The 26,096-nt window shown below is 45.1% G+C and overlaps 25 non-coding genes across 25 annotated transcripts; 5 read left to right on the forward strand and 20 right to left on the reverse strand.

The window, feature by feature from the left end:
* Positions 1-18,610: 18,610 nt before the first annotated feature.
* Positions 18,611-18,685, reverse strand: Trnas-cga (transfer RNA serine (anticodon CGA)). The gene has a single exon. It is a non-coding gene; the product is annotated as a tRNA-Ser (tRNA).
* Positions 18,686-18,911: 226 nt separating this feature from the next.
* On the reverse strand, positions 18,912-18,986 carry Trnas-cga (transfer RNA serine (anticodon CGA)). The gene has a single exon. It is a non-coding gene; the product is annotated as a tRNA-Ser (tRNA).
* Positions 18,987-19,212: 226 nt separating this feature from the next.
* Positions 19,213-19,287, reverse strand: Trnas-cga (transfer RNA serine (anticodon CGA)). Its single transcript has one exon. It is a non-coding gene; the product is annotated as a tRNA-Ser (tRNA).
* Positions 19,288-19,513: 226 nt separating this feature from the next.
* Trnas-cga (transfer RNA serine (anticodon CGA)) lies at positions 19,514-19,588 on the reverse strand. The gene has a single exon. It is a non-coding gene; the product is annotated as a tRNA-Ser (tRNA).
* A 226-nt stretch (positions 19,589-19,814) lies between these two features.
* On the reverse strand, positions 19,815-19,889 carry Trnas-cga (transfer RNA serine (anticodon CGA)). Its single transcript has one exon. It is a non-coding gene; the product is annotated as a tRNA-Ser (tRNA).
* Positions 19,890-20,115: 226 nt separating this feature from the next.
* Positions 20,116-20,190, reverse strand: Trnas-cga (transfer RNA serine (anticodon CGA)). The gene has a single exon. It is a non-coding gene; the product is annotated as a tRNA-Ser (tRNA).
* Positions 20,191-20,416: 226 nt separating this feature from the next.
* Positions 20,417-20,491, reverse strand: Trnas-cga (transfer RNA serine (anticodon CGA)). The gene has a single exon. It is a non-coding gene; the product is annotated as a tRNA-Ser (tRNA).
* A 226-nt stretch (positions 20,492-20,717) lies between these two features.
* On the reverse strand, positions 20,718-20,792 carry Trnas-cga (transfer RNA serine (anticodon CGA)). Its single transcript has one exon. It is a non-coding gene; the product is annotated as a tRNA-Ser (tRNA).
* Positions 20,793-21,018: 226 nt separating this feature from the next.
* Trnas-cga (transfer RNA serine (anticodon CGA)) lies at positions 21,019-21,093 on the reverse strand. The gene has a single exon. It is a non-coding gene; the product is annotated as a tRNA-Ser (tRNA).
* A 226-nt stretch (positions 21,094-21,319) lies between these two features.
* Trnas-cga (transfer RNA serine (anticodon CGA)) lies at positions 21,320-21,394 on the reverse strand. The gene has a single exon. It is a non-coding gene; the product is annotated as a tRNA-Ser (tRNA).
* Positions 21,395-21,620: 226 nt separating this feature from the next.
* Positions 21,621-21,695, reverse strand: Trnas-cga (transfer RNA serine (anticodon CGA)). Its single transcript has one exon. It is a non-coding gene; the product is annotated as a tRNA-Ser (tRNA).
* A 226-nt stretch (positions 21,696-21,921) lies between these two features.
* Positions 21,922-21,996, reverse strand: Trnas-cga (transfer RNA serine (anticodon CGA)). Its single transcript has one exon. It is a non-coding gene; the product is annotated as a tRNA-Ser (tRNA).
* Positions 21,997-22,222: 226 nt separating this feature from the next.
* Positions 22,223-22,297, reverse strand: Trnas-cga (transfer RNA serine (anticodon CGA)). Its single transcript has one exon. It is a non-coding gene; the product is annotated as a tRNA-Ser (tRNA).
* A 226-nt stretch (positions 22,298-22,523) lies between these two features.
* Positions 22,524-22,598, reverse strand: Trnas-cga (transfer RNA serine (anticodon CGA)). Its single transcript has one exon. It is a non-coding gene; the product is annotated as a tRNA-Ser (tRNA).
* Positions 22,599-22,824: 226 nt separating this feature from the next.
* On the reverse strand, positions 22,825-22,899 carry Trnas-cga (transfer RNA serine (anticodon CGA)). The gene has a single exon. It is a non-coding gene; the product is annotated as a tRNA-Ser (tRNA).
* A 226-nt stretch (positions 22,900-23,125) lies between these two features.
* On the reverse strand, positions 23,126-23,200 carry Trnas-cga (transfer RNA serine (anticodon CGA)). The gene has a single exon. It is a non-coding gene; the product is annotated as a tRNA-Ser (tRNA).
* A 226-nt stretch (positions 23,201-23,426) lies between these two features.
* Positions 23,427-23,501, reverse strand: Trnas-cga (transfer RNA serine (anticodon CGA)). The gene has a single exon. It is a non-coding gene; the product is annotated as a tRNA-Ser (tRNA).
* A 226-nt stretch (positions 23,502-23,727) lies between these two features.
* Positions 23,728-23,802, reverse strand: Trnas-cga (transfer RNA serine (anticodon CGA)). Its single transcript has one exon. It is a non-coding gene; the product is annotated as a tRNA-Ser (tRNA).
* Positions 23,803-24,028: 226 nt separating this feature from the next.
* Trnas-cga (transfer RNA serine (anticodon CGA)) lies at positions 24,029-24,103 on the reverse strand. Its single transcript has one exon. It is a non-coding gene; the product is annotated as a tRNA-Ser (tRNA).
* Positions 24,104-24,329: 226 nt separating this feature from the next.
* Trnas-cga (transfer RNA serine (anticodon CGA)) lies at positions 24,330-24,404 on the reverse strand. Its single transcript has one exon. It is a non-coding gene; the product is annotated as a tRNA-Ser (tRNA).
* Positions 24,405-24,735: 331 nt separating this feature from the next.
* On the forward strand, positions 24,736-24,810 carry Trnas-cga (transfer RNA serine (anticodon CGA)). Its single transcript has one exon. It is a non-coding gene; the product is annotated as a tRNA-Ser (tRNA).
* Positions 24,811-25,036: 226 nt separating this feature from the next.
* Positions 25,037-25,111, forward strand: Trnas-cga (transfer RNA serine (anticodon CGA)). The gene has a single exon. It is a non-coding gene; the product is annotated as a tRNA-Ser (tRNA).
* A 227-nt stretch (positions 25,112-25,338) lies between these two features.
* Positions 25,339-25,413, forward strand: Trnas-cga (transfer RNA serine (anticodon CGA)). The gene has a single exon. It is a non-coding gene; the product is annotated as a tRNA-Ser (tRNA).
* A 225-nt stretch (positions 25,414-25,638) lies between these two features.
* On the forward strand, positions 25,639-25,713 carry Trnas-cga (transfer RNA serine (anticodon CGA)). Its single transcript has one exon. It is a non-coding gene; the product is annotated as a tRNA-Ser (tRNA).
* Positions 25,714-25,939: 226 nt separating this feature from the next.
* Trnas-cga (transfer RNA serine (anticodon CGA)) lies at positions 25,940-26,014 on the forward strand. The gene has a single exon. It is a non-coding gene; the product is annotated as a tRNA-Ser (tRNA).
* The last annotated feature ends 82 nt before the right edge of the window (positions 26,015-26,096 follow it).

Here is a 26,096-nt window from a genome sequence, read left to right on the forward strand (position 1 = left end):
TCATAACATGTCCCACGTAAAAAGAAACATTAAAGCACAATTTGTCTTTTCTCAAGGCACCAAAAATGCACTTGCCATCCATAGGAAGTCATAGCTTCACCATACCCATGGGCGTGTAGGGTTGGAATGCGGTTGTAGGGGGAGGGGTGGGGGAGGGGCAGGGGAGAGGGAGCCAGGATTGAGATCTGGGAAATGGAAAGGAGGAGCATGAAGATGGAATAACCAAAAAAGGAGGAGGTTAAGTGGACAGAATGGCATGAATGCAAATATATTATCAGCAGTAATAAGGGAAAATTACTGAAAGTTGGACCAGAAACGACTATACACCATTTCTTCATAATCTAATAAATAACAACTGTCATCTACAACAGAGAAGCCATATGTACTCATGACTAATCGTACTGATAACATATGCTAACAGAAAGGAAGCCATTGAACAATTTAGTGCTGAAGACCGCATACTCAACCAGTAACCGAGCTTCATAATATGCTGCACACATCATACTACAGCGTAAAGGTACAACAAACACAGAAACCTTATCATCGAACCAGCAGCAGCCTATAGGCACCGCAGACAGTAGTGCATACTTAAAACAAGAGATGTACTCCTCCGTGTATCAGCAGTGGAACATAATAACGATGCAAGGACCGAAACACATACTGTAAAGCATGCAGTGTATTTTTATGAAAGGAGAAAGCGGTGGGGGGAGGGGGGGGGATCATGAGTTGCAGATAGTAGCGAGATAGATGAAGAAAAGCTGGAAACTGAACTCAGTACATGACAACGAATCCAGGGACCAAAATGCATCTACGAGAATATTAGAAAACGAGTAGAAGAGGGTGAGGCGGGGGGACGGGGGGGGGGGGGGCGTGGAAATAGAGAAAGGAAATGGGGTCAAGGAAACGATGGCGGTGGGCAATTCCCCGATGTACAGGAGTTTCTGGTCCAAGGGTTGGTGGAAGTAACAACGGGTTAGGTGGCAGGGGGAGAGAGTATAAATTACACATCATTTATAACAGAACAAAGAACCGACTGAACCGAAAATCGACTCAACACTCTATCTGGATTCTTTATTTTGCTATTAAAAATCTCAAGTTCCTCCAAAATATCCAACTGCATACCTTTCGATGCTTGATGCAAAACCTTAAGTGTATTGTCTACAGTACCAACGTACACGTTCTTTAAAACAGGTGACAAAACTTCTATCCGTTTGTTCAACATAAAATGATTCATAGGATCCGCATTGCAACGTATATAAGACGGATGAATTATATTTACCACCCGCTGACCGACTCCCAGCTCGCCGAGCCAATGTTTCAACTTAAACCTTAGTTGCCTCCTCGTACGGAATCATACCCTAAATCTTTTTAGGAAGGGGCGGGCCAGCTTTTCGGAGATCCTCAATATTGCAACATTAGGTACTTGTTTCATATAATCTGTTCGTGGTGATTTCACTTCCATAGAAATGATCAGTGGCATAATGATGCAGAAGACAATGAAAACCACAGCATTACAAAAAAAAAAAAAAATCCTTCGGTGAAATTGAAAGCAAGGGTGGTCACATGACGAGTGCAGCGGAACTTCCATTGTTAAATGCAGAGGAGAGAGCGGATAGGTGGGAAGGCTATATTGAAGGCCTCTGTGACGGGGAGGACTTCGCTGATGACGTGGCAGAAAAGCAAAGAGGAGTCGACAGGGGAGAGACAGGGGACCTAGTATCAAAGTCAGAATTTAAGAGAGCTTTGGACAAGGGGATAGATAACATTCTATCAGAATTTCTAGAACCACTGGGAGAAGCGTCAACAAAAGGACTGTTCGCATTGGTGGTTAGGATGTACGAGACTAGCGGAATAGCATCAGAGTTTAGGAAAAAAATCATTCACACATTTCTGAAGATTGCGAGAATCCACAACTGAAAGAATTATCGCACAGCTAGCCTGACAGGTCATGCATCCAAGTTGCCGACAAGAATAATGTGCAGAAAAATGCAAAAGAAAATTGAGGATGTGTTAGAAGACGATCTTTTTGGATTTAGGAAAAATAAAGACACCAGAGAGGCAGTTGTGAGGTTGCGATTTGTAGTGGAAGCAAGACTGAAGAAAAATCAAGGAACGTTCACAGGATTTGTCGATTCTGACAAAGCATCCTACAATCTCGTAATATGGTGCAAGATGTTCGAAATTCTGAGGAAAATAGGGTTAAGCTATAGGGAAAGACAGGTAAAACACAGTATGCACAAGAACCAAGAGAGAACCACAAGACTGTAAGACTAAGGACTAAGTGCTCCGATTAAAAATGGAGTACGGCAGGGTGCCGTTGGTAGGTTGGCGTCGTGTAATAAGGATAGTGGCGTCTCGTTTTCTCCTTCTGTTTACTGGCGTCACCACGTTTGCTAGTGTTGTCTGTCCGCGAGTGGCAACACCAGCGTTATCGATATCTAGTACCGTGGTACTACCTTTGGAAGGACGTGAAGGTTTTCTGTGTCGTGGTGTGTCTGGGCAGTTCAGTTGGGGACGGAGCAGCAGTGAGGTCCAGACAACCAGTACTCGCCCGACCTCTGGCGACACACTTGCACTGCCCGACGGAAGGATTTGGTCGTGAGAGTGCACGACCACGTCAAGGACCGCATTCAGCGAAATTAAGTTGAATGGATCGTTATACTACAACCTTCACTTGTGTGTGTGTCTCCGTCCGACGACGTGATCTCATGGCAATAAGTTGTCAGTCGACGATTCATACTGGTAACTTTCCATGCCTGACTTGAGCGGGAACGACCGTTGGTTGGTCGTTCTGTCGGTCGTCTCAGCGGACGACGTGTATTTGGTTTTCCGAGCGCTTCTGGCTCCTATGTGTTTGTGTCGACTTGTAATTCGTCTTTTTTGCTCCACAGTGACTGGTTTTAGTATTGTTTGAGTTGTTTGTGGTATTGTTTTCGCTGATCCGTGTGTATCTAGTGTGGTTTTGAATGAGTAGTAATTTTAAAGCTGTATGCGTACTGAATTCGTGGAGGCAACTTGTTGTGATTACCTCGGATTACTTTTGCTTTTGAACATGTTCTCTTGTATAATGTTTGTCGTTTTACGATGTCAAGATTGTAGTCCGCCCGTCTGCCTGGAATGCGTTATTTCATCTTTGTATTGGGCATCGGACGTTGGGTAGACTTTGTGAAATTGTTGGTCTTGCGTTTAAACTGTGGCTGGTTTGAGCTGTCATCCTGTTAAGTGAGTATAATTCTGGGATGCCTGTCTCACCTTACTTACGTTCGAGGGACTTTTCCAGGTCAACCCTTGGAGCACTGTCTGTGGATCACTCCCTTCTTATTTGGTCAGATTCTGTTAATTGTTTAAAAATATTTTATTTAAATTATTCCTATTGTGGCCTTTAGCAGACAAGTGATTTAATTCTTTCTTAATAAGGCATTCAGCCGTTAGCAAAAAATTTTTAATGATTCTTTTAAAATTTATTTTAATATTTTCAACGTGTAATTCTCTTCCTGACTTGTAATTCAGGCCTTCAGCCGTTAATTGTTTGTGGTACTGCTTGTGGCCTTCAGCCGAGACATAATTTTGAATTCTTTTTTAATAAGGCCTTTAGCCGTCAGTGTAGCGTATGTTACAGACAGTAATTTTATGATTGTTTTAAAATTTATTTTAATATTTTCAACGTGTAATTGTCTTCCTGATTTGTAATTCAGGCCTTCAGCCGTTAATCGTACTGTGGTATTGCTTGTGCCCTTCAGCCGACAAATAATTTGAATTCTTTCTTAATAAGGACTTCAGACGTCAATGTAGTTTGTGTTACAGTCAATTCCTTTAAAATGATTGTTGAAAATTATTATCTTAAATAAAGTGTATGTGTTAACTGCGCAACCAACGGTAACTGAGTAGGCCCCTTCCACACTTTTTCCTGCTTTCCCTAAGTTCCACGTCTCAGTAATCTTTCGTCTCTACTCTTCAGTCTATACTTCGAAGCTGTTGCGGAAATAAAAGAAAGATTCAAGAGTTTATTAAAATTCAGGATGGGAAGACATCAGAGATAAAATTTGCTTATGACATTTCTGTTCTCAGTGGAAGTGAAAAATTACAAGATGTGTTGAATGGAATGAAATGCTTAATGAATACAGAATATGGGCTGTGAGTAAATCGTAGGAAGATGAAAGTAATGCGAGGTAGGAGAAAGTAGAACAACGAGGCACTTAACATCACAGCTGTGGATCACGAAGTAGACGTTAAGTTCCGCTAACTAGGTTCAAATGGTTCAAATGGCTCTGAGCACTATGGGACTTAACTGCTGAGGTCATCAGTCCACTAGAACTTAGAACTACTTAAACCTAACTAACCTAAGGACATCACAAACATCCACGCCCGAGGCAGAATTCGAACCTGCGACCGCAGAGGTCGCGCGGCTCCAGACTGAAGCGCCTAGAACCGCTCGGCCACTCCGGCCGGCCACTAACCAGGCAGAAAAATAGCCCATAATGGACGGAGCAAGGAGAACATAAAAAGCAGACTAGCAGCGGTAAGAAGGTTATTCCTGACCAAGAGAAGTCTATTAGTATCAAACATAGGCTTTAATTTGAGGAAGAAATTTCTGAGAATGGAGCGTAGCATTGTATGGTAGTGAAACGTGGACTGTGGGAAAACTGGAACAGAAGATAATCGAAGCATTTGAGATCAGGTGCTACAGAAGAATGTTGAGAATTAGGTTCCGATTCAATTTTTTAATTCTCCAAACTTCTCTCATTCTTTCCCCATGAATTCTCTTTCTTTCCTCTGTCCATTTTGTCCCCTGTCTCTTGCAAACTTCATTCTCGGGTTGTACTTTCCAACTATTGATTTTTTGCCTGTATACATTTCTGTTTATAACTTGTGAAGAATTTATTTGTCCATTTGCTAGATCTGTTTTGGTTTCTTTTATCCAGGGTATGGTTTTCAATTTTTCAATGTATATTAAAATTTTGTGGGAGAGTCTGGGTGTTGGGAGTCTGTGGATATGACCGTAAAATTTTAGTCTTCTTTTCCGGATGTCTGCGGCGAGGTTAGATAATTTTTCTGTAGTTTTCCGAGACTGTAACCTGTATCCATCTTCAGTTCTTTTTGGGCCAAGAATCTTTCTGATAATTTTGCGTTCCTGTTTCAGGATGCCTTCCAGGTCGCCTTTTCTATGGAGTGTGAGTGTTTCGCTGGCATATAGTGCTTCGGGCTTGATTACTGTATTGTAGTGTCGTATTTTTGAGTGAATGGAGAGACATTTTTTATTGTAGATGTTGTGGGTTTTCCAGTATGCTCTTTTCAGTTTTTGCAGTCGAACTTTTTGTGCAGTTTTCTCTCCCCCTGTGGGTTCTAGGACCTCGCCTAAGTATTTAAAGAATGGAACTCTCTCAATTTGTCCATATTTTGTAGTCAGTTTTTGAGTTTCAAATTTTGAGCAGATGAATTTGGTTTTTTGGAAGGAAATTTGTAGCCCAACTTTTTCGGCGCATTCTTTGAGAATGTCTATCTGTTTAATTGCTGTGGTCTCGCTTTCTGCTAGAATGGCCACGTCATCTGCAAATGCCAAGCATGAAATTTTAATACCATCTTTCGATCTTCCTAGCTGTATAGGCTTCCAGTAATTTTGAATCTTCAGTTCTTTTTCCCATTCTCGGATGACTTTGTCTAAGACAAGGTTGAAGAGGAGTGGAGACAAGCCGTCACCTTGTCTGACGCCGGTTTTGATCAGGAAGGGCTCTGATATTTCACCCCGGAATTTTATCTTAGAAGTTGTGTTTGTGAGCGTTTCTTTGATAAGGTTTAGGGTTTTCGGATCGAGTCCTAGCTCCTCAAGGATAATAAAGAGAGATTGCCTATCGATTGAATCATAAGCCTTTGCGAAATCAACAAAGGAACAAATGATCGGACTGTTTCTGACTGCTTTGTATTTTAGTGTTGTCTTCAAATTGAAAATTTGTTCTGCACAGGATCGGTGAGGGCGAAAGCCAGCTTGGTATTCACCAATACTGTGTTCGAGTTGTTCTTGTGTTCGTTGAAGAAGACAAGCTGAGAGGATTTTATAAGTGACTTGGAGAAGGGAGATTCCTCGATAGTTGTTTATATCTGCCATGTCTCCCTTTATATATATATATATATATATATATATATATATATATATATATATATATATATAAAACAGTGACAAGAAGAATGGACAGGATGATAGGACATCTGTTAAGACACCAGGGGATTGCTTCGATGGTACTATAGTCTGATCCATGAACGATGACGGTTCGCACATGTCGTGGCGTGGGCGGGAATGGCATTGTTGACTATCCCAATCAACAGTTGCAGTATGTGTATGAGCGTGCTTTCCACTTGAATGAAGCGTATATCCTGAAAATTACGTATCTCGCTTGCTTATGTTGAATTTGTCACTTACCACCGCCATCAGCGATGACAACTCTCAACAAATGACATAGAAATTCACTAAACAACTTGCCAGATCATGTTTAACGCTCGCAGTAGCTACGGCATTCAGAGCGGAGCTGTCAGAACACTACTGAACACTCATTGGCTGTCAGAGTATGCGTGGCATATTTGCACAGAACAAGCCTAAACTCGATCGCTGTCATTCGTGACTCCAGCTGTAGAGAGAGCTGTAGAGGGTAAAAACTGCTCTGAGATAAAAAGCTTGACATATGAGAGAATTTCGTGGTGGGTCGCATCACGCCAGTCAGAAGACAGACGACACAAAAAAAGCAAAAGTAACTGGAATATTCAGGAAGATGTCTGTGCAGGCAGCGAATGTCGAATGATGTTGAGAGAGGACAAGTTACTCTCCCACCTATTTTTCGCAAGCAGAAAATTATGAAGGATTTCATTACAACCTGATGCACCTTGAGTAAGACGCTAGAAAATTAACAGCCTGAGCAGACGAGTGTGGTAGGGCGTTGAAAACAGGTATTTTTATGATTCTTAGCTCGTAGAAATGGTATGTTGAGAGTTGAAAACAATTGGCAGAGAGCCCATCCCTTAGTAAATCTTGTTGGACAGATCCACAGCCATACAGAGCAGACAGGGCAGCCCTCATCGAGACAGGGCTTCAGCAGAACAACGCTGCGCTATCTGCCTTCTACAAAGTGGAGTTGTAAACCGGGCATTGTATGCAGAGTAGGTGTAATAAAAATTCACAAGTTTTTGTGTTCGCCGATAGTGCAAATAGGCCAGTGAACCACTTCCCCCGGCCACCTCATTGTATAAGATTATTCCAGTGCCGGAGAAACGTTTGGAGATAGAATCTTTATTACACCTCACAGCTAGAACTAACAGGGTCCAAGTCACAGGCGATTTAGATAAAGATCTTTATCCCTTTGTTTCCTGACATAAGAAAAAATTTACTTTTTAACCTTTTCTTTGCAGAATTGATGCTATTGTGGCCTCAAATGACGGTAGGATTTTTTGTAAAATTTTATTTTATTTTTCACAACTTTTTGCTCTCCTGGTACTCAGAAGTACCGTCAGACTCCATGGACAGAATCACAATATGCGCAGTAAAATGCTCCAATTTTTATAGCTTGTACTTTATTCCACATAAATACTAAATATTTTTACAATAGAAGATTAATTAACAGAAATATGATATTTCTGAATTTTTTTAAAAATTTCGCATAAATTTATTCTAGAGCAACTTTACAATACATAGTAACTTAGCTATACATTTTGACAGTATATACATATCACATATTTAGTGTTAGTGATACCTCATGAAATTGTAGGAAACAGTTCTTTTTCTCATTGTAGAACAAATACACTTTACATGTACTACATTGTGAATGTGGTGTCGACTGAATTTTATTTTTCGCACACATTTCGCATCGTCCTCTTTTACAACTGAACACTACAAAATGGTTTTCTCAGTTGCAAAAACGTACATTCTTCGGAACAGAAAAGTTATCCTTCCTTCTCTTTGGGGGAGTTATTTCATCTTTACCAGAGTTTCTCTCTTTGAGATTTGGCACTTGCTGTTCATTCATTACCCTAGTGCCAAAGCACTCCTGAATTCTAGCAGTGGCAGTGCCCCATGTAGATCACTGGAAATGACGTAAGCATTGACAAAAGCAATTTCTATTGCTCCCCAGAAGAGACGGTGCCACTGTTTCTTTGATCGCCTGTCAAGACCATAAGTTGAACGTAATCTGTCTGCATGATCCACACCACCCATGTGTTTATTGTAATCACATACAATAACTGGTCATGGTATAGTCATACTAGTTTCAGCTTTCTGTTTTCTTGTCACTACGCTCTGTTCAGTGCCATGGAAGTTTGACGCAAAATACACTACTTTATTTTCCCTCCATTGAAATACTGTCAGATCTAAAGATGACTCTCTGTGATTTGATTCCCCACAGTTTAGACATTTTTCTTTAGGTAAATTCCCTGGCAAACCTTTCCTGTTTGTTCTAATTGTTCCACAGGCAAATGTATTTACGGATTTCTGTGTGAGAAAAAGTGGACAGAACAACTAGTGAGAGGTAACGTATTGTTGCTACAATAAACTGTTCGCACAACCTGACGGTACTAATAAGTCCGCCTTATATTTTCCACTTTATCTCATTCACTTGTAACGTAATGCTTAAAGCTATTACAAAAAAACAAAGAAGGTAAGTACGTACAATGGAAAACTCAACGGAAGTTTCAATAAACTGGACACAAATTCAAGCAACACCATGGAAACAAGCACATACAATCTTCTGTTTTCACAGCAGCGCGCGAAAAACAATTTCAAGCTCTGACCGCAAGAGAGGTCTATGTATTGCACAATAACAGCACAATAACATCTATGAAACAGTAGAGCAGAGTTACTGTTACGTACCGACAGGCTTTCAGATCACGAAACTGCACCACGAGAAAATAATGAGAGTCGAAACTTACTGGTACTTTTAAGTACCGTCAGGCAACAAAGGGTTAAGATTGTATCTGTTCGCTTGTTGTCGTGGGAAGTAATATGATTCAGAGAAAATCAGCTCTTCCCCCTCTACAAAAACTAAAAAAAAAGCCAGTAATCGGAGGGGTCCTTTTTTCAGAGACGCAGGTTTGTTAACTCTTGCCCTGGTTCAACATGAGTTACTGCTGCCGTGTGGGAGGGGCGAATTAGCGCCTCGAGAGCCCTGTGAGTGGCTCAAGATGGCGTGAAGGCGGTGTTGTTCGTGCATTTTGCGGGAAAAGGGAATTATTTTCTGTAGAGGTGCGAAGCACTCGTGTGCGGGACTTCGGTCTGGTAATACTTCTGGTTGAAGCTCTGACATGTGTGGGGTGGTACCTAGCACCTGTCCTGAGACTGACTTCACCTGCGAGTAGTTTGGACTGGGGAGCCAGTGGTGAAGTTCTTACTGTACCGACAGTGTGACTTCAAACACCTCGGACTACTTGTTTACCGAGTGCACACTTATTCAATTTTGGTTTACCAGTCTTGACGTTTGGTATCCTTGTTCGCTCTGTCGTATAAGTGAGCCAAATTGGTCCTTGGTGCGACCAGCAAAACAGGTGTGTCACACACTGAAATCTAACATGATTTCAGGGCTATAGTAGAGAGTCAATTTCGATCCGTCTGCCTGATCGCTAGACCGTGAGATTTTTGCATTTCTTTCGTGGCCGCGACCGATTCACAGGTGCCGCTTCCACGTCTCAGCTACGCCGTACACATCTCGCCAGCTGCAAGTTACATCGCCGCACAAAGCAAACAGGGTAACGTACTGCCGCTCGAGCTTTGTCGGGGCGTGCAGATCACAATCGCCACTTTCTCTCAGCTGCACCTAAGTAGAGAAACTTCAGTAGATTTGATCAGTGAAAGTCTGCTCTGCGTCAGATCAATTCAGATTGCGTTATCCATATTTTTAGGGCCAGAGTACTTGACTCACTCCACTAGTTAAACTGTCTCTGCCACCCAGGATCATTACCCAGTGGAGTAGTAAATAACCTGTTAGTTGTTTAGGGTATTCAATCGATAACTTGTTTAGTATAATTTATGACTTGTTTTGGGAAAATAAATGTTGTTTGTACACTAACTTTTGCCTACAGTCTCAGTCATTTAAACAGCCCCACTAGGGTTGCCTTTCAACAGCCCAACGCCACTTTTGATAGGGTACAAAAAACTTTTACCCATTTTCAGCTGTCTGTGGAAGTTTACTATACAGGGTGAGTCACCTAACATTACCGCTGGATATATTTCGTAAACCACATCAAATACTGACGAATCGATTCCACAGAGCGAACGTGAGGAGAGGGACTAGTGTAACTGGTTAATACAAACCATAAAAAAATGGACGGAAGTATGTTTTTTTTAACATAAACCTAGGTTTTTTTAAAATGGAACCCCGTTAGGTTTGTTAGCACATCTGAACATATAAACAAATACGTAATCAGTGCCGTTTGTTGCATTGTAAAATGTTAATTACATCCGGAGATATTGTAACCTAAAGTTGACGCTTGAGTACCACTCCTCCGCTGTTCGATCGTGTGTATCGGAGAGCACCGAATTACGTAGGGATCCAAAGGGAACGGTGATGGACCTTAGGTACAGAAGAGACTGAAACAGCACATTACGTCCACATGCCAACACCTTTTTATTGGTCTTTTTCACTGACGCACATGTACATTACCATGAGGGGTGAGGTAAACGTACACACGTGGTTTCCGTTTCCAATTACGGAGTGGAATAGAGTGTGCCCCGACATGTCTGGCCAATAGATGTTCCATGTGGTGGCCATCATTTGCTGCACACAATTGCAATCTCTGGCGTAATGAATGTTATACACGCCGCAGTACATCTGGTGTAATGTCGCCGCAGGCTGCCACAATACGTTGTTTCATATCCTCTGGGGTTGTAAGCACATCACGGTACACATTCTCCTTTAACGTACTCCACAGAAAGAAGTCCAGAGGTGTAAGATCAGGAGAACGGGCTGGCCAATTCAAGCATCCTCCACGTCCTATGAAACGCCCGTCGAACATCCTGTCAAGGGTCAGCCTAGTGTTAATTGCGGAATGTGCAGGTGCACCATCATGCTGATACCACATACGTCGACGCGTTTCCAGTGGCACACACTCTATTCCACTTCGTAATTGAAAACGGAAACGACGTGTGTACGTTTACCTCACCCCTCATGGTAATGTACATGTGCGTCAGTGAGAAAGACCAATAAAAAGGTGTTACCATGTGGACGTAATGTGCTGTTCCAGTCTCTTTTGTACCTAAGGTCCATCACCGTTCCCTTTGGATCCCTACGTAATTCGGTGCTCTCCGATACACACGATCGAACAGCGGAGGAGTGGTACTTAAGCGTCAACTTTAGGTTACAATATCTCCGGATGTAATTAACATTTTACAATGCAACAAACGGCACTGATTACGTATTTGTTTATATGTTCAGATGCGCTAACAAAACTAACAGGGTTCCATTTAAAAAAAGTAGGTTTGTGTTAAAAAACATACTTCCGTGTATTTTTTTGTGGTTTATATTAACCAGTTACACTAGCCCCTCTCCTCACGTTCGGTCTGTGGAATCGATTCGTCAGTATTCGATGTGGTTTACGAAATATATCCAGCGGTAACGTTAGGTGACTCACCTGTATACCACAAAAGAGGTGCTGTAGGCAATTAAAGTTGACTATGATGAAACTAATTACGATTATTTATGTCATAATCTCGGATGCTATAAAGCGTAAAGTTGCTTGTACTGTATGCCTATTATTGTTATCTGTTCAAAATTAGAAGAACACTCCTATATGTTGTGGAACTGATCACTAGATGTCGCGAGAGGCGCACTCACCAGTATGATAAGGAGGCGAGGAGTATTATGTTGTCGGTAGAGAAGCAATAGGGCTACCAGTATAATGGGTCGCTCAGTAGAAATGGTTCAAATGGCTCTGAGCACTATGGGACTTAACATCGGAGGTCATCAGTCCCCTAGAACTTAGAACTACTTAAACCTAACTAACCTAAGGACATCACACACATCCATGTCCGAGGCAGGATCCGAACCTACGACAGTAGCAGTCGCGCGGTTCCAGACTGAATCGCCTAGAGCCGCTCGGCGACCGCGGCCGGTGTAGTGTAACGACGTATAGGTTTTGTTTAGGAATGACTTTCGTTTATCATATGACCATGTGCAGACTTCGTCACCTACGTCAGTTACAACCCACTTCAAAATGATTTATATTCTTTTTAAATTGTCACAGAATGGTTCTTGAACGTAACTGTAAAACATCAGTTGAGTCGTATGCAAAGAATTACATCACTCGGGCCAATTGGTTTGCGTAAACTCTTTCAATTTAAATTTCGTTTGTTTCTCCTCAGAACTTATATTGATACACTTTATCTTGACTTAATCGATATCAGAATCACACATTGACTAAACTTTTTAGATTCAAAGTTGCGATGACCACTGTCAAAATTCAATAATCTTGTCCAATATACTATTAATCAATTCACATAATTCTTCATAAATAATTCCTCAGAACACGTGTTTCAACTTTAGTAGTATCCACTATTTTATTAACTTCCTACATACAGACGTTCTGAACCTGAGGCTTAACAGAATAGGACTGACATTTTCAATAAGATTAAGCTCTCTATGACGTCATTGTTATACAAAAAGAGTATAAAAATTCATTTTTAATTTTTAGAAGCACGACGCAACAACTCGGTTCCAGGATCTTCTGTTGCTCCTCGGCTGTCGACCCGCGACGTATAGCGGCCAGCAATTCCTCTCTGGTCGCGGCAACGAAGATGCTGTCTCCGTTCGTTGCGCCGCCCTCTCCGTACATGAAACACATAAAAAAATACAAAACTTTTAGATAATTCACATCTATTACAAATAATAAGAAAAATATATAAACAAACTAAATTAAACTTATAGTCACCTGCAAACTGGACTGACACTGGTGGATGGGTGACGCTTCAATTTCGCGTCCCACTACACCGGCCGCTCACTAGAGGTCAGTGACTTGGGACATGGACTAGTCGCTGGATGTCACTTGAGTAACAGATCCATCAGGGACATTTCAACCCTTCTAAACGTGTCAAACTCGATCTTTGGTGATGTCGTTGTCAAGCGGAAACCGAAGGAACATACCTCATTTGCTACGAATGGATTAAGATTTGTAACAATAGATAAGAGTAAAAAATGACAGTTGTTACTTTCATGTACAAACTGTAGTTGGCTGCACAGTCATGAAACCAAAACCCGATAAACAAATAATAACCACTGCTAAACCAAGACCAGGTAGACCGGGACCATAGAGCACAACTGAAGGTGGCTGTAAAAAAATCGCATGAAATCGGCGTAAGCAGTTACTCCTTAGTTCCAAGGTGCTACCAGACTTCTGGGTAATGACTGTGCGTAGCAGATTACAAAGCATAGCTTACAATTTTTGAGCCAGCCGCGGTGGCCGTGCGGTTCTGGCGCTGCAGTCCGGAACCGCGGGACTGCTACGGTCGCAGGTTCGAATCCTGCCGCGATCATGGGTGTGTGTGATGTCCTTAGATTAGTTAGGTTTAAGTCGTTCTAAGTTCTAGGGGACTTACGACCTAAGATGTTGAGTCCCATAGTACTCAGAGCAATTTGAACCATTTTTACAATTTTTGAGCAGTGCCACTGTGGTTCGAGATATTTGTGTCAGTTCGCTTCAAATCGCAAGGCAATGTGGTATGAGCCAGAGTAGTGTTCTTTGTGTTCTGCATCACCATAAATATCATCCTTACCATATCAGTCTCCAACAAGAATTAAGTGGTACGGGTTGTATGCGTCGCATTGGATTCTGCCGATGGGCTCAACTTCAGATTGAGAGGGATGAGACATTTATTAATTTGATTTTATTTACTGACGAGGCTACATTCACGAACCATGGAAATGTTAATTTGCACAACATTCATTACTAGGAAACTGAAAATACTTGGTGGCTGCGGCAAATTGCCCACCAAAAACCGTGGTCGGTGAATGTATGGTGTGGGATGCTGAAGGACTGAATTATTGGCCTCTATTTCATCGTAGGAAATCTTAGTGGTAGGAAGTACACCACATTCCTGCGAGAAACATTAGGTCCGTTGTTGGAAGAAATATCTTTAGGAACAAGGGGCAAAATGTAGTATCAACACGATGGGAGTCCGGCACATTTTTAGCCGATAGCTAGAAATGAGTTGAGAGACAATTCTCAAATCGTTGGAATGGACGCGGAGGAGATGTGTCATGGCTGGCCCGTTCGCCAGACTTGGCGACTCTGGATTTTTTCTTGTGGGGATTTGTAAAAGACATTGTTTTTAAAGACGTTAAAACTACATCTGAAGAGAGTGAGAGAATTGTCGGAGTATGTGCTTCCATAAGTGACGATGTGATAAGGAATACCACTCAATCTATAACAAGAAGATTGCTGCACTGCATTGATACCCATGGTCATCACTTTGGGAACTTTGTATGAATAGACGTTCATGCTACCTTTGTGACCTTCGTTGACCTTCAAAGACCTTACTGTTACACATCATTGGTTTCGTCTCGACAGCCGCTATCAGAAAATAAGTTCCAAACTAGAGTCCTGCATGACCGAGTAAGCGAGCACATACGAGATGGGGCGAGCACACCCTAACTGGATAGGCTGCCCGCACTAGTTCTAGTGACCGAGCATAGAAGCCGTGACCGAATACGAAGCACGCAACTTCAAACACATTACACGTGTCATTATCCGTGTGAGACTGCAGCCAGTACGGGCTTCTCATTTGTGGTCTCTCTCTCTCTCTCTCTCTCTTTTTAATCATGCAATGCGAGGAAACCAGTGCAGTAAGACGTAAGATTGAAATCAATGTTTACACGTTGAAGAGACGGGAAGGTCTAAAAAGCCAAGTACGGAACATATTTTTGGTGGTTGTAGAGGAAAACATTGCGTCTACTGGGTACGTATCGTGCATAAACTGCTCCACATTATTGTGTTTCCAATCGCGAACCACTCTTTTAAAGAAACACAGTTGCAAGAAACCTCACAAAGATACAGCTCCTTCAGGTATACCGGCAGTAATAAAAAATAGTATTACAGCACAGAGTGTTGCAATGTGTGCTGAAGATATGAGACCTTTTAATGCTGTTTGCGGTGAAGGTTTCAGAGAACTAGGCCAAGAATTAATACATCTAGGTGCGCATTATGGAAAAGTTAACGTGGCAGATGTCATGCCACATCCCTCTACTATAAGCAGACATGTCAAAGAACAAGCTGATGCGATACGAAACAGTATAATGCCTTCTGTTATTGCGGAAGTTATTAATAAAACATGTGCTGCGACAGTTGATATGTGGACTGATTCGCATAATCAGGTGCTCTATTTGACGCTTACATTTCATTACATTAACACAGATTGGTCTCTTGTGATCAATGTTTTATTTACAACAAAATTCCCGGACGTTAGGAAGACGGGAGTAAATATTATAAAAGAAAGTGCTCTATGAATTTAGCTGTGTAACGTACCCGTTCATGGAAACGTTACTTTTGTATTAAAAGAGAGAGAGAGAGAGAGAGAGAGAGAGGCGTTGGATTTGTACAGTACAGAGCAGCGAGCCGTGGCGAGGCGAGGTGAGGCGTCAGCGGTGACCGGTCATGCTCGGTTATCCGCGTGTCCGGAATTCGGACATCAGACATGGGGCGAGTACGTGACCGAGCCGAGTCGTATGGGACCGGACACGAGCTGCTCGGTCCCCCCGTCAACAGGCGAGCCGTGACCGGTCAAACATGGAGCGTTGCAGCACTCTATTCCAAACTAAAGCATCCCATTAAAAAAAAAAATAACCGAAGTTGACCTTCATATCTCTGACGCGCCCTCACCTAGCAACAAAAAGCCAACGTCGTATTATGGCTCCCGTTGTCCCATGCAACTTTTTCTTATCAAACTTTTCAGCTCCTATCGTATTGTCGGAGTTATTCTAGATGGCAGTAGTTAGTGACTCACCCTGTATACAGGCAACAGTAATCAACGTTTGAAGTAATAAAAAGAGCAACGCTACTGGACAGTGGATGACTGGAGGCGAATGCTTAGGCTTGATGAATCACACTGTGCCCTGTGCCAAACCTATCGAGGAGTTTGGGTTTGGCGAATGTCTTGAGACGGTTACCTGCTATCAGGTTTAGTGCCAACAGTGAAGTTTGGAGGAATTGGTGTTGCGGTATGAACGTATTTTTCGTGGTTGAGGTGTGGTCTCGTTAAAGCGCCTATGATGATGGTGAGGTCCCATACTCCGAAGAGCGTAGGGGACGATGCGGGAGACCCGCACCACCGTACTAGCAAGGTCCTAGCGGAGGTAGTTTGCCGTTGCCTTCCTCCGACCGTAATGAGGATGAATGATGATGATGAACACGACACAACAACACCCAGTCATCTCGAGGCAGAGAAAATCCCTGACCCCGCCAGGAATCGAACCCGGGACCCCGTGCGCTGGAAGCGGGAACGCTACCGCAAGACCACGAGCTGCGGACTAATGGGTTTAAGAAAGCACTAAATGTGGAACGACATGAATATATTTTGCAGCTTAATTTCTTGTCTAGAACGTGAAACGTCTTGGTGATGATTCGGCAACTGTGGTAATGGTCCGCATGAGTTGTATTGTAACGCCGGAAATGCGTATCCTCGTATTTCCATCTATTGTACTATATTTTTTTCCTTATTTTGTTACCTGAAGATATAACATTTCTGTGTCTTTGTATTTTGTAATTGTTTTACTATTTGTATATATATGCATTTATGTCGATTTATAATTGGTTTGTTTTGTGAATATTATTTGTATTTATACGCTGGGTCTGGGCTAGGGAAAACTATGCTATCGAACGAATACATCGATAGGTCGTGTGGAGAACCAAAGTGTTTAGGATCTTTGGTAGTGTTAACTCTGTCGCGTGGAGCACGGGCAGAGGGAGAGTCTGGCTGGGGTAGTGCAGTGGAGCAGGTGTGTTGTGTGACGCTCCCGCGAGTTGCCGCGCTTTCGGGGTTGGGCAGCATGTAATTGCGCTCGACTTGTTATGATAGTTTCTGACACGGTGTCGCGGACGGGAAGCATTAGCTGGCGTACATCAAGAGCCCGTTTCGCCTGGTGACCGTGTCGAGAAGAAGGCGCGCCAACATCCAGCTTCTGCAACAGCGACGGCCAACAATGAGTGACTGTCGCCACCTCCTCGATCGACGGCTTCAAACCTCCAATCAACCAACAAGAAAGACTGGAAGCACGTAAAGTTTTAGAACTGTATGGCAGACCTCAGCTTTTCAAACTGTTCAAATCACAAAATTACAGCAACGTAGCATGACCCTTTGTTTCTCATTGTCCCAATTGCCTTACCAAGCAGGGTCCCTTCCTTTTCCGGAATGAACCCGAGTGTCGTTGAAATTCAAACGCCAGCATCATTCGATTTCACTGCTTTAATTTCAAAATTCAGTTAGGGTATTCATAGCTGGCTACAATATTTAGATTACACAAGCACAAATTAAGAGTGCGAGTTTTGTTACCGTATTTTAGCTTACCTGTGACTGCAGCTCAGCTTGGTACGTACTAAATTTTACTATTGTTAATTGTTCAGAATCATTTAATTCAAGTTCAAAGTTAAATCTCTTACTTCTAAATTGTGTAGATTCAAGTAGCTTTTGAAATGATTGTTGAGGTAGTCCAAGGCTAACCGTATCTTACTGAATTTCAATGCGCTTCAGAAAGAAAGCTCACTATTAAATTTAGTCACTAAATTAACTTTCGATTTTCCAGTTTTATTAATTCCTTTGGTAAATTAAGCCAGAGTGTAGCGAAATTTATTATTTCTGACAAACTTTCAGTTTTCACACTACACGTGTCAACCTTCAGTTGCCACACTTCTAGTGCTAATTATATGTGTAATAACCTTTCTTTTTCAGTTACTATAGTAATTGTCCTTAGGACTGGCGACCGTAATTTCCCCCAAATCTCAAATATCTAATTGGCACCAGTTAATTGTTAACGTAACGGCCGCACATTTACTTTCTTTATTAACTTTACCCCTTTTCAAAATTAATTTCCCCCAGTTTCATTTGCATTTTTCCTTTCATTTAGATGTAACCCTTTCCTCCCTCTTTACCGACAAATTAACTTCGGTGACGATTGCTTTTTCCCAAATTTCCATTAGGTACACACGGTTTAATTTTTCACTGTCAGTAAGGTCGATAAGTGAGGGGGAGGTTACAGTATTTTTCTTTTTATTTAAAGCCACGACCGATTGCGGCCCCATAGGCCATTATCAATCGGCATCTACCAAACAGCAAAGTACAACAGAATTAGTCCAATTGTAGCAATAAGCATAATCAACAATAATTCAAATACGTAATTGTTCCACACTTGATTAAAGCAGTAAGCAAACATAATAAAGCGTGAAATGTCTGTTGTTAAAATTGATATACAGGGTGTTCCCCTAAGAGCGAGGAAAAATTTAACAGGACGTAGAAGATGCTCCACTCAACAATTTGAGTAGGGAACCTTGGGTCGAAGAAGGAGATAATACGAATAAAATCACATTACCAGAATGAGATTTTCACTCTGCAGCGGAGTGTGCGCTGATATGAAACTTCCTGGCAGATTAAAACTGTGTGCCCGACCGAGACTCGAACTCGGGACCTTTGCCTTTCGCGGGCAAGCGCTCTACCAACTGAGCTACCGAAGCACGACTCACGCCCGGTACTCACAGCTTTACTTCTGCCAGTACCTCGCCTCCTACCTTCCAAACTTTACAGAAGCTCTCCTGCGAACCTTGCAGAACTAGCACTCCTGAAAGAAAGGATATTGCGGAGACATGGCTTAGCCACAGCCTGGGGGATGTTTCCAGAATGAGATTTTCACTCTGCAGCGGAGTGTGCGCTGATATGAAACTTCCTGGCAGATTAAAACTGTGTGCCCGACCGAGACTCGAACTCGGGACCTTTGCCTTTCGCGGGCAAGCGCTCTACCAACTGAGCTACCGAAGCACGACTCACGCCCGGTACTCACAGCTTTACTTCTGCCAGTACCTCGCCTCCTACCTTCCAAACTTTACAGAAGCTCTCCTGCGAACCTTGCAGAACTAGCACTCCTGAAAGAAAGGATATTGCGGAGACATGGCTTAGCCACAGCCTGGGGGATGTTTCCAGAATGAGATTTTCACTCTGCAGCGGAGTGTGCGCTGATATGAAACTTCCTGGCAGATTAAAACTGTGTGCCCGACCGAGACTCGAACTCGGGACCTTTGCCTTTCGCGGGCAAGCGCTCTACCAACTGAGCTACCGAAGCACGACTCACGCCCGGTACTCACAGCTTTACTTCTGCCAGTACCTCGCCTCCTACCTTCCAAACTTTACAGAAGCTCTCCTGCGAACCTTGCAGAACTAGCACTCCTGAAAGAAAGGATATTGCGGAGACATGGCTTAGCCACAGCCTGGGGGATGTTTCCAGAATGAGATTTTCACTCTGCAGCGGAGTGTGCGCTGATATGAAACTTCCTGGCAGATTAAAACTGTGTGCCCGACCGAGACTCGAACTCGGGACCTTTGCCTTTCGCGGGCAAGCGCTCTACCAACTGAGCTACCGAAGCACGACTCACGCCCGGTACTCACAGCTTTACTTCTGCCAGTACCTCGCCTCCTACCTTCCAAACTTTACAGAAGCTCTCCTGCGAACCTTGCAGAACTAGCACTCCTGAAAGAAAGGATATTGCGGAGACATGGCTTAGCCACAGCCTGGGGGATGTTTCCAGAATGAGATTTTCACTCTGCAGCGGAGTGTGCGCTGATATGAAACTTCCTGGCAGATTAAAACTGTGTGCCCGACCGAGACTCGAACTCGGGACCTTTGCCTTTCGCGGGCAAGCGCTCTACCAACTGAGCTACCGAAGCACGACTCACGCCCGGTACTCACAGCTTTACTTCTGCCAGTACCTCGCCTCCTACCTTCCAAACTTTACAGAAGCTCTCCTGCGAACCTTGCAGAACTAGCACTCCTGAAAGAAAGGATATTGCGGAGACATGGCTTAGCCACAGCCTGGGGGATGTTTCCAGAATGAGATTTTCACTCTGCAGCGGAGTGTGCGCTGATATGAAACTTCCTGGCAGATTAAAACTGTGTGCCCGACCGAGACTCGAACTCGGGACCTTTGCCTTTCGCGGGCAAGCGCTCTACCAACTGAGCTACCGAAGCACGACTCACGCCCGGTACTCACAGCTTTACTTCTGCCAGTACCTCGCCTCCTACCTTCCAAACTTTACAGAAGCTCTCCTGCGAACCTTGCAGAACTAGCACTCCTGAAAGAAAGGATATTGCGGAGACATGGCTTAGCCACAGCCTGGGGGATGTTTCCAGAATGAGATTTTCACTCTGCAGCGGAGTGTGCGCTGATATGAAACTTCCTGGCAGATTAAAACTGTGTGCCCGACCGAGACTCGAACTCGGGACCTTTGCCTTTCGCGGGCAAGCGCTCTACCAACTGAGCTACCGAAGCACGACTCACGCCCGGTACTCACAGCTTTACTTCTGCCAGTACCTCGCCTCCTACCTTCCAAACTTTACAGAAGCTCTCCTGCGAACCTTGCAGAACTAGCACTCCTGAAAGAAAGGATATTGCGGAGACATGGCTTAGCCACAGCCTGGGGGATGTTTCCAGAATGAGATTTTCACTCTGCAGCGGAGTGTGCGCTGATATGAAACTTCCTGGCAGATTAAAACTGTGTGCCCGACCGAGACTCGAACTCGGGACCTTTGCCTTTCGCGGGCAAGCGCTCTACCAACTGAGCTACCGAAGCACGACTCACGCCCGGTACTCACAGCTTTACTTCTGCCAGTACCTCGCCTCCTACCTTCCAAACTTTACAGAAGCTCTCCTGCGAACCTTGCAGAACTAGCACTCCTGAAAGAAAGGATATTGCGGAGACATGGCTTAGCCACAGCCTGGGGGATGTTTCCAGAATGAGATTTTCACTCTGCAGCGGAGTGTGCGCTGATATGAAACTTCCTGGCAGATTAAAACTGTGTGCCCGACCGAGACTCGAACTCGGGACCTTTGCCTTTCGCGGGCAAGCGCTCTACCAACTGAGCTACCGAAGCACGACTCACGCCCGGTACTCACAGCTTTACTTCTGCCAGTACCTCGCCTCCTACCTTCCAAACTTTACAGAAGCTCTCCTGCGAACCTTGCAGAACTAGCACTCCTGAAAGAAAGGATATTGCGGAGACATGGCTTAGCCACAGCCTGGGGGATGTTTCCAGAATGAGATTTTCACTCTGCAGCGGAGTGTGCGCTGATATGAAACTTCCTGGCAGATTAAAACTGTGTGCCCGACCGAGACTCGAACTCGGGACCTTTGCCTTTCGCGGGCAAGCGCTCTACCAACTGAGCTACCGAAGCACGACTCACGCCCGGTACTCACAGCTTTACTTCTGCCAGTACCTCGCCTCCTACCTTCCAAACTTTACAGAAGCTCTCCTGCGAACCTTGCAGAACTAGCACTCCTGAAAGAAAGGATATTGCGGAGACATGGCTTAGCCACAGCCTGGGGGATGTTTCCAGAATGAGATTTTCACTCTGCAGCGGAGTGTGCGCTGATATGAAACTTCCTGGCAGATTAAAACTGTGTGCCCGACCGAGACTCGAACTCGGGACCTTTGCCTTTCGCGGGCAAGCGCTCTACCAACTGAGCTACCGAAGCACGACTCACGCCCGGTACTCACAGCTTTACTTCTGCCAGTACCTCGCCTCCTACCTTCCAAACTTTACAGAAGCTCTCCTGCGAACCTTGCAGAACTAGCACTCCTGAAAGAAAGGATATTGCGGAGACATGGCTTAGCCACAGCCTGGGGGATGTTTCCAGAATGAGATTTTCACTCTGCAGCGGAGTGTGCGCTGATATGAAACTTCCTGGCAGATTAAAACTGTGTGCCCGACCGAGACTCGAACTCGGGACCTTTGCCTTTCGCGGGCAAGCGCTCTACCAACTGAGCTACCGAAGCACGACTCACGCCCGGTACTCACAGCTTTACTTCTGCCAGTACCTCGCCTCCTACCTTCCAAACTTTACAGAAGCTCTCCTGCGAACCTTGCAGAACTAGCACTCCTGAAAGAAAGGATATTGCGGAGACATGGCTTAGCCACAGCCTGGGGGATGTTTCCAGAATGAGATTTTCACTCTGCAGCGGAGTGTGCGCTGATATGAAACTTCCTGGCAGATTAAAACTGTGTGCCCGACCGAGACTCGAACTCGGGACCTTTGCCTTTCGCGGGCAAGCGCTCTACCAACTGAGCTACCGAAGCACGACTCACGCCCGGTACTCACAGCTTTACTTCTGCCAGTACCTCGCCTCCTACCTTCCAAACTTTACAGAAGCTCTCCTGCGAAACTTGCAGAACTAGCACTCCTGAAAGAAAGGATATTGCGGAGACATGGCTTAGCCACAGCCTGGGGGATGTTTCCAGAATGAGATTTTCACTCTGCAGCGGAGTGTGCGCTGATATGAAACTTCCTGGCAGATTAAAACTGTGTGCCCGACCGAGACTCGAACTCGGGACCTTTGCCTTTCGCGGGCAAGCGCTCTACCAACTGAGCTACCGAAGCACGACTCACGCCCGGTACTCACAGCTTTACTTCTGCCAGTACCTCGCCTCCTACCTTCCAAACTTTACAGAAGCTCTCCTGCGAACCTTGCAGAACTAGCACTCCTGAAAGAAAGGATATTGCGGAGACATGGCTTAGCCACAGCCTGGGGGATGTTTCCAGAATGAGATTTTCACTCTGCAGCGGAGTGTGCGCTGATATGAAACTTCCTGGCAGATTAAAACTGTGTGCCCGACCGAGACTCGAACTCGGGACCTTTGCCTTTCGCGGGCAAGCGCTCTACCAACTGAGCTACCGAAGCACGACTCACGCCCGGTACTCACAGCTTTACTTCTGCCAGTACCTCGCCTCCTACCTTCCAAACTTTACAGAAGCTCTCCTGCGAACCTTGCAGAACTAGCACTCCTGAAAGAAAGGATATTGCGGAGACATGGCTTAGCCACAGCCTGGGGGATGTTTCCAGAATGAGATTTTCACTCTGCAGCGGAGTGTGCGCTGATATGAAACTTCCTGGCAGATTAAAACTGTGTGCCCGACCGAGACTCGAACTCGGGACCTTTGCCTTTCGCGGGCAAGCGCTCTACCAACTGAGCTACCGAAGCACGACTCACGCCCGGTACTCACAGCTTTACTTCTGCCAGTACCTCGCCTCCTACCTTCCAAACTTTACAGAAGCTCTCCTGCGAACCTTGCAGAACTAGCACTCCTGAAAGAAAGGATATTGCGGAGACATGGCTTAGCCACAGCCTGGGGGATGTTTCCAGAATGAGATTTTCACTCTGCAGCGGAGTGTGCGCTGATATGAAACTTCCTGGCAGATTAAAACTGTGTGCCCGACCGAGACTCGAACTCGGGACCTTTGCCTTTCGCGGGCAAGCGCTCTACCAACTGAGCTACCGAAGCACGACTCACGCCCGGTACTCACAGCTTTACTTCTGCCAGTACCTCGCCTCCTACCTTCCAAACTTTACAGAAGCTCTCCTGCGAACCTTGCAGAACTAGCACTCCTGAAAGAAAGGATATTGCGGAGACATGGCTTAGCCACAGCCTGGGGGATGTTTCCAGAATGAGATTTTCACTCTGCAGCGCAGTGTGCGCTGATATGAAACTTCCTGGCAGATTAAAACTGTGTGCCCGACCGAGACTCGAACTCGGGACCTTTGCCTTTCGCGGGCAAGCGCTCTACCAACTGAGCTACCGAAGCACGACTCACGCCCGGTACTCACAGCTTTACTTCTGCCAGTACCTCGCCTCCTACCTTCCAAACTTTACAGAAGCTCTCCTGCGAACCTTGCAGAACTAGCACTCCTGAAAGAAAGGATATTGCGGAGACATGGCTTAGCCACAGCCTGGGGGATGTTTCCAGAATGAGATTTTCACTCTGCAGCGGAGTGTGCGCTGATATGAAACTTCCTGGCAGATTAAAACTGTGTGCCCGACCGAGACTCGAACTCGGGACCTTTGCCTTTCGCGGGCAAGCGCTCTACCAACTGAGCTACCGAAGCACGACTCACGCCCGGTACTCACAGCTTTACTTCTGCCAGTACCTCGCCTCCTACCTTCCAAACTTTACAGAAGCTCTCCTGCGAACCTTGCAGAACTAGCACTCCTGAAAGAAAGGATATTGCGGAGACATGGCTTAGCCACAGCCTGGGGGATGTTTCCAGAATGAGATTTTCACTCTGCAGCGGAGTGTGCGCTGATATGAAACTTCCTGGCAGATTAAAACTGTGTGCCCGACCGAGACTCGAACTCGGGACCTTTGCCTTTCGCGGGCAAGCGCTCTACCAACTGAGCTACCGAAGCACGACTCACGCCCGGTACTCACAGCTTTACTTCTGCCAGTACCTCGCCTCCTACCTTCCAAACTTTACAGAAGCTCTCCTGCGAACCTTGCAGAACTAGCACTCCTGAAAGAAAGGATATTGCGGAGACATGGCTTAGCCACAGCCTGGGGGATGTTTCCAGAATGAGATTTTCACTCTGCAGCGGAGTGTGCGCTGATATGAAACTTCCTGGCAGATTAAAACTGTGTGCCCGACCGAGACTCGAACTCGGGACCTTTGCCTTTCGCGGGCAAGCGCTCTACCAACTGAGGTACTGGCAGAAGTAAAGCTGTGAGTACCGGGCGTGAGTCGTGCTTCGGTAGCTCAGTTGGTAGAGCGCTTGCCCGCGAAAGGCAAAGGTCCCGAGTTCGAGTCTCGGTCGGGCACACAGTTTTAATCTGCCAGGAAGTTTCATATCAGCGCACACTCCGCTGCAGAGTGAAAATCTCATTCTGGAAACATCCCCCAGGCTGTGGCTAAGCCATGTCTCCGCAATATCCTTTCTTTCAGGAGTGCTAGTTCTACAAGGTTCGCAGGAGAGCTTCTGTAAAGTTTGGAAGGTAGGAGGCGAGGTACTGGCAGAAGTAAAGCTGTGAGTACCGGGCGTGAGTCGTGCTTCGGTAGCTCAGTTGGTAGAGCGCTTGCCCGCGAAAGGCAAAGGTCCCGAGTTCGAGTCTCGGTCGGGCACACAGTTTTAATCTGCCAGGAAGTTTCATATCAGCGCACACTCCGCTGCAGAGTGAAAATCTCATTCTGGAAACATCCCCCAGGCTGTGGCTAAGCCATGTCTCCGCAATATCCTTTCTTTCAGGAGTGCTAGTTCTGCAAGGTTCGCAGGAGAGCTTCTGTAAAGTTTGGAAGGTAGGAGGCGAGGTACTGGCAGAAGTAAAGCTGTGAGTACCGGGCGTGAGTCGTGCTTCGGTAGCTCAGTTGGTAGAGCGCTTGCCCGCGAAAGGCAAAGGTCCCGAGTTCGAGTCTCGGTCGGACACACAGTTTTAATCTGCCAGGAAGTTTCATATCAGCGCACACTCCGCTGCAGAGTGAAAATCTCATTCTGGAAACATCCCCCAGGCTGTGGCTAAGCCATGTCTCCGCAATATCCTTTCTTTCAGGAGTGCTAGTTCTGCAAGGTTCGCAGGAGAGCTTCTGTAAAGTTTGGAAGGTAGGAGGCGAGGTACTGGCAGAAGTAAAGCTGTGAGTACCGGGCGTGAGTCGTGCTTCGGTAGCTCAGTTGGTAGAGCGCTTGCCCGCGAAAGGCAAAGGTCCCGAGTTCGAGTCTCGGTCGGGCACACAGTTTTAATCTGCCAGGAAGTTTCATATCAGCGCACACTCCGCTGCAGAGTGAAAATCTCATTCTGGAAACATCCCCCAGGCTGTGGCTAAGCCATGTCTCCGCAATATCCTTTCTTTCAGGAGTGCTAGTTCTGCAAGGTTCGCAGGAGAGCTTCTGTAAAGTTTGGAAGGTAGGAGGCGAGGTACTGGCAGAAGTAAAGCTGTGAGTACCGGGCGTGAGTCGTGCTTCGGTAGCTCAGTTGGTAGAGCGCTTGCCCGCGAAAGGCAAAGGTCCCGAGTTCGAGTCTCGGTCGGGCACACAGTTTTAATCTGCCAGGAAGTTTCATATCAGCGCACACTCCGCTGCAGAGTGAAAATCTCATTCTGGAAACATCCCCCAG

Source organism: Schistocerca cancellata, chromosome 5 (assembly GCF_023864275.1).
Source record: "Schistocerca cancellata isolate TAMUIC-IGC-003103 chromosome 5, iqSchCanc2.1, whole genome shotgun sequence".
Taxonomy (NCBI): domain Eukaryota; kingdom Metazoa; phylum Arthropoda; class Insecta; order Orthoptera; family Acrididae; genus Schistocerca; species Schistocerca cancellata.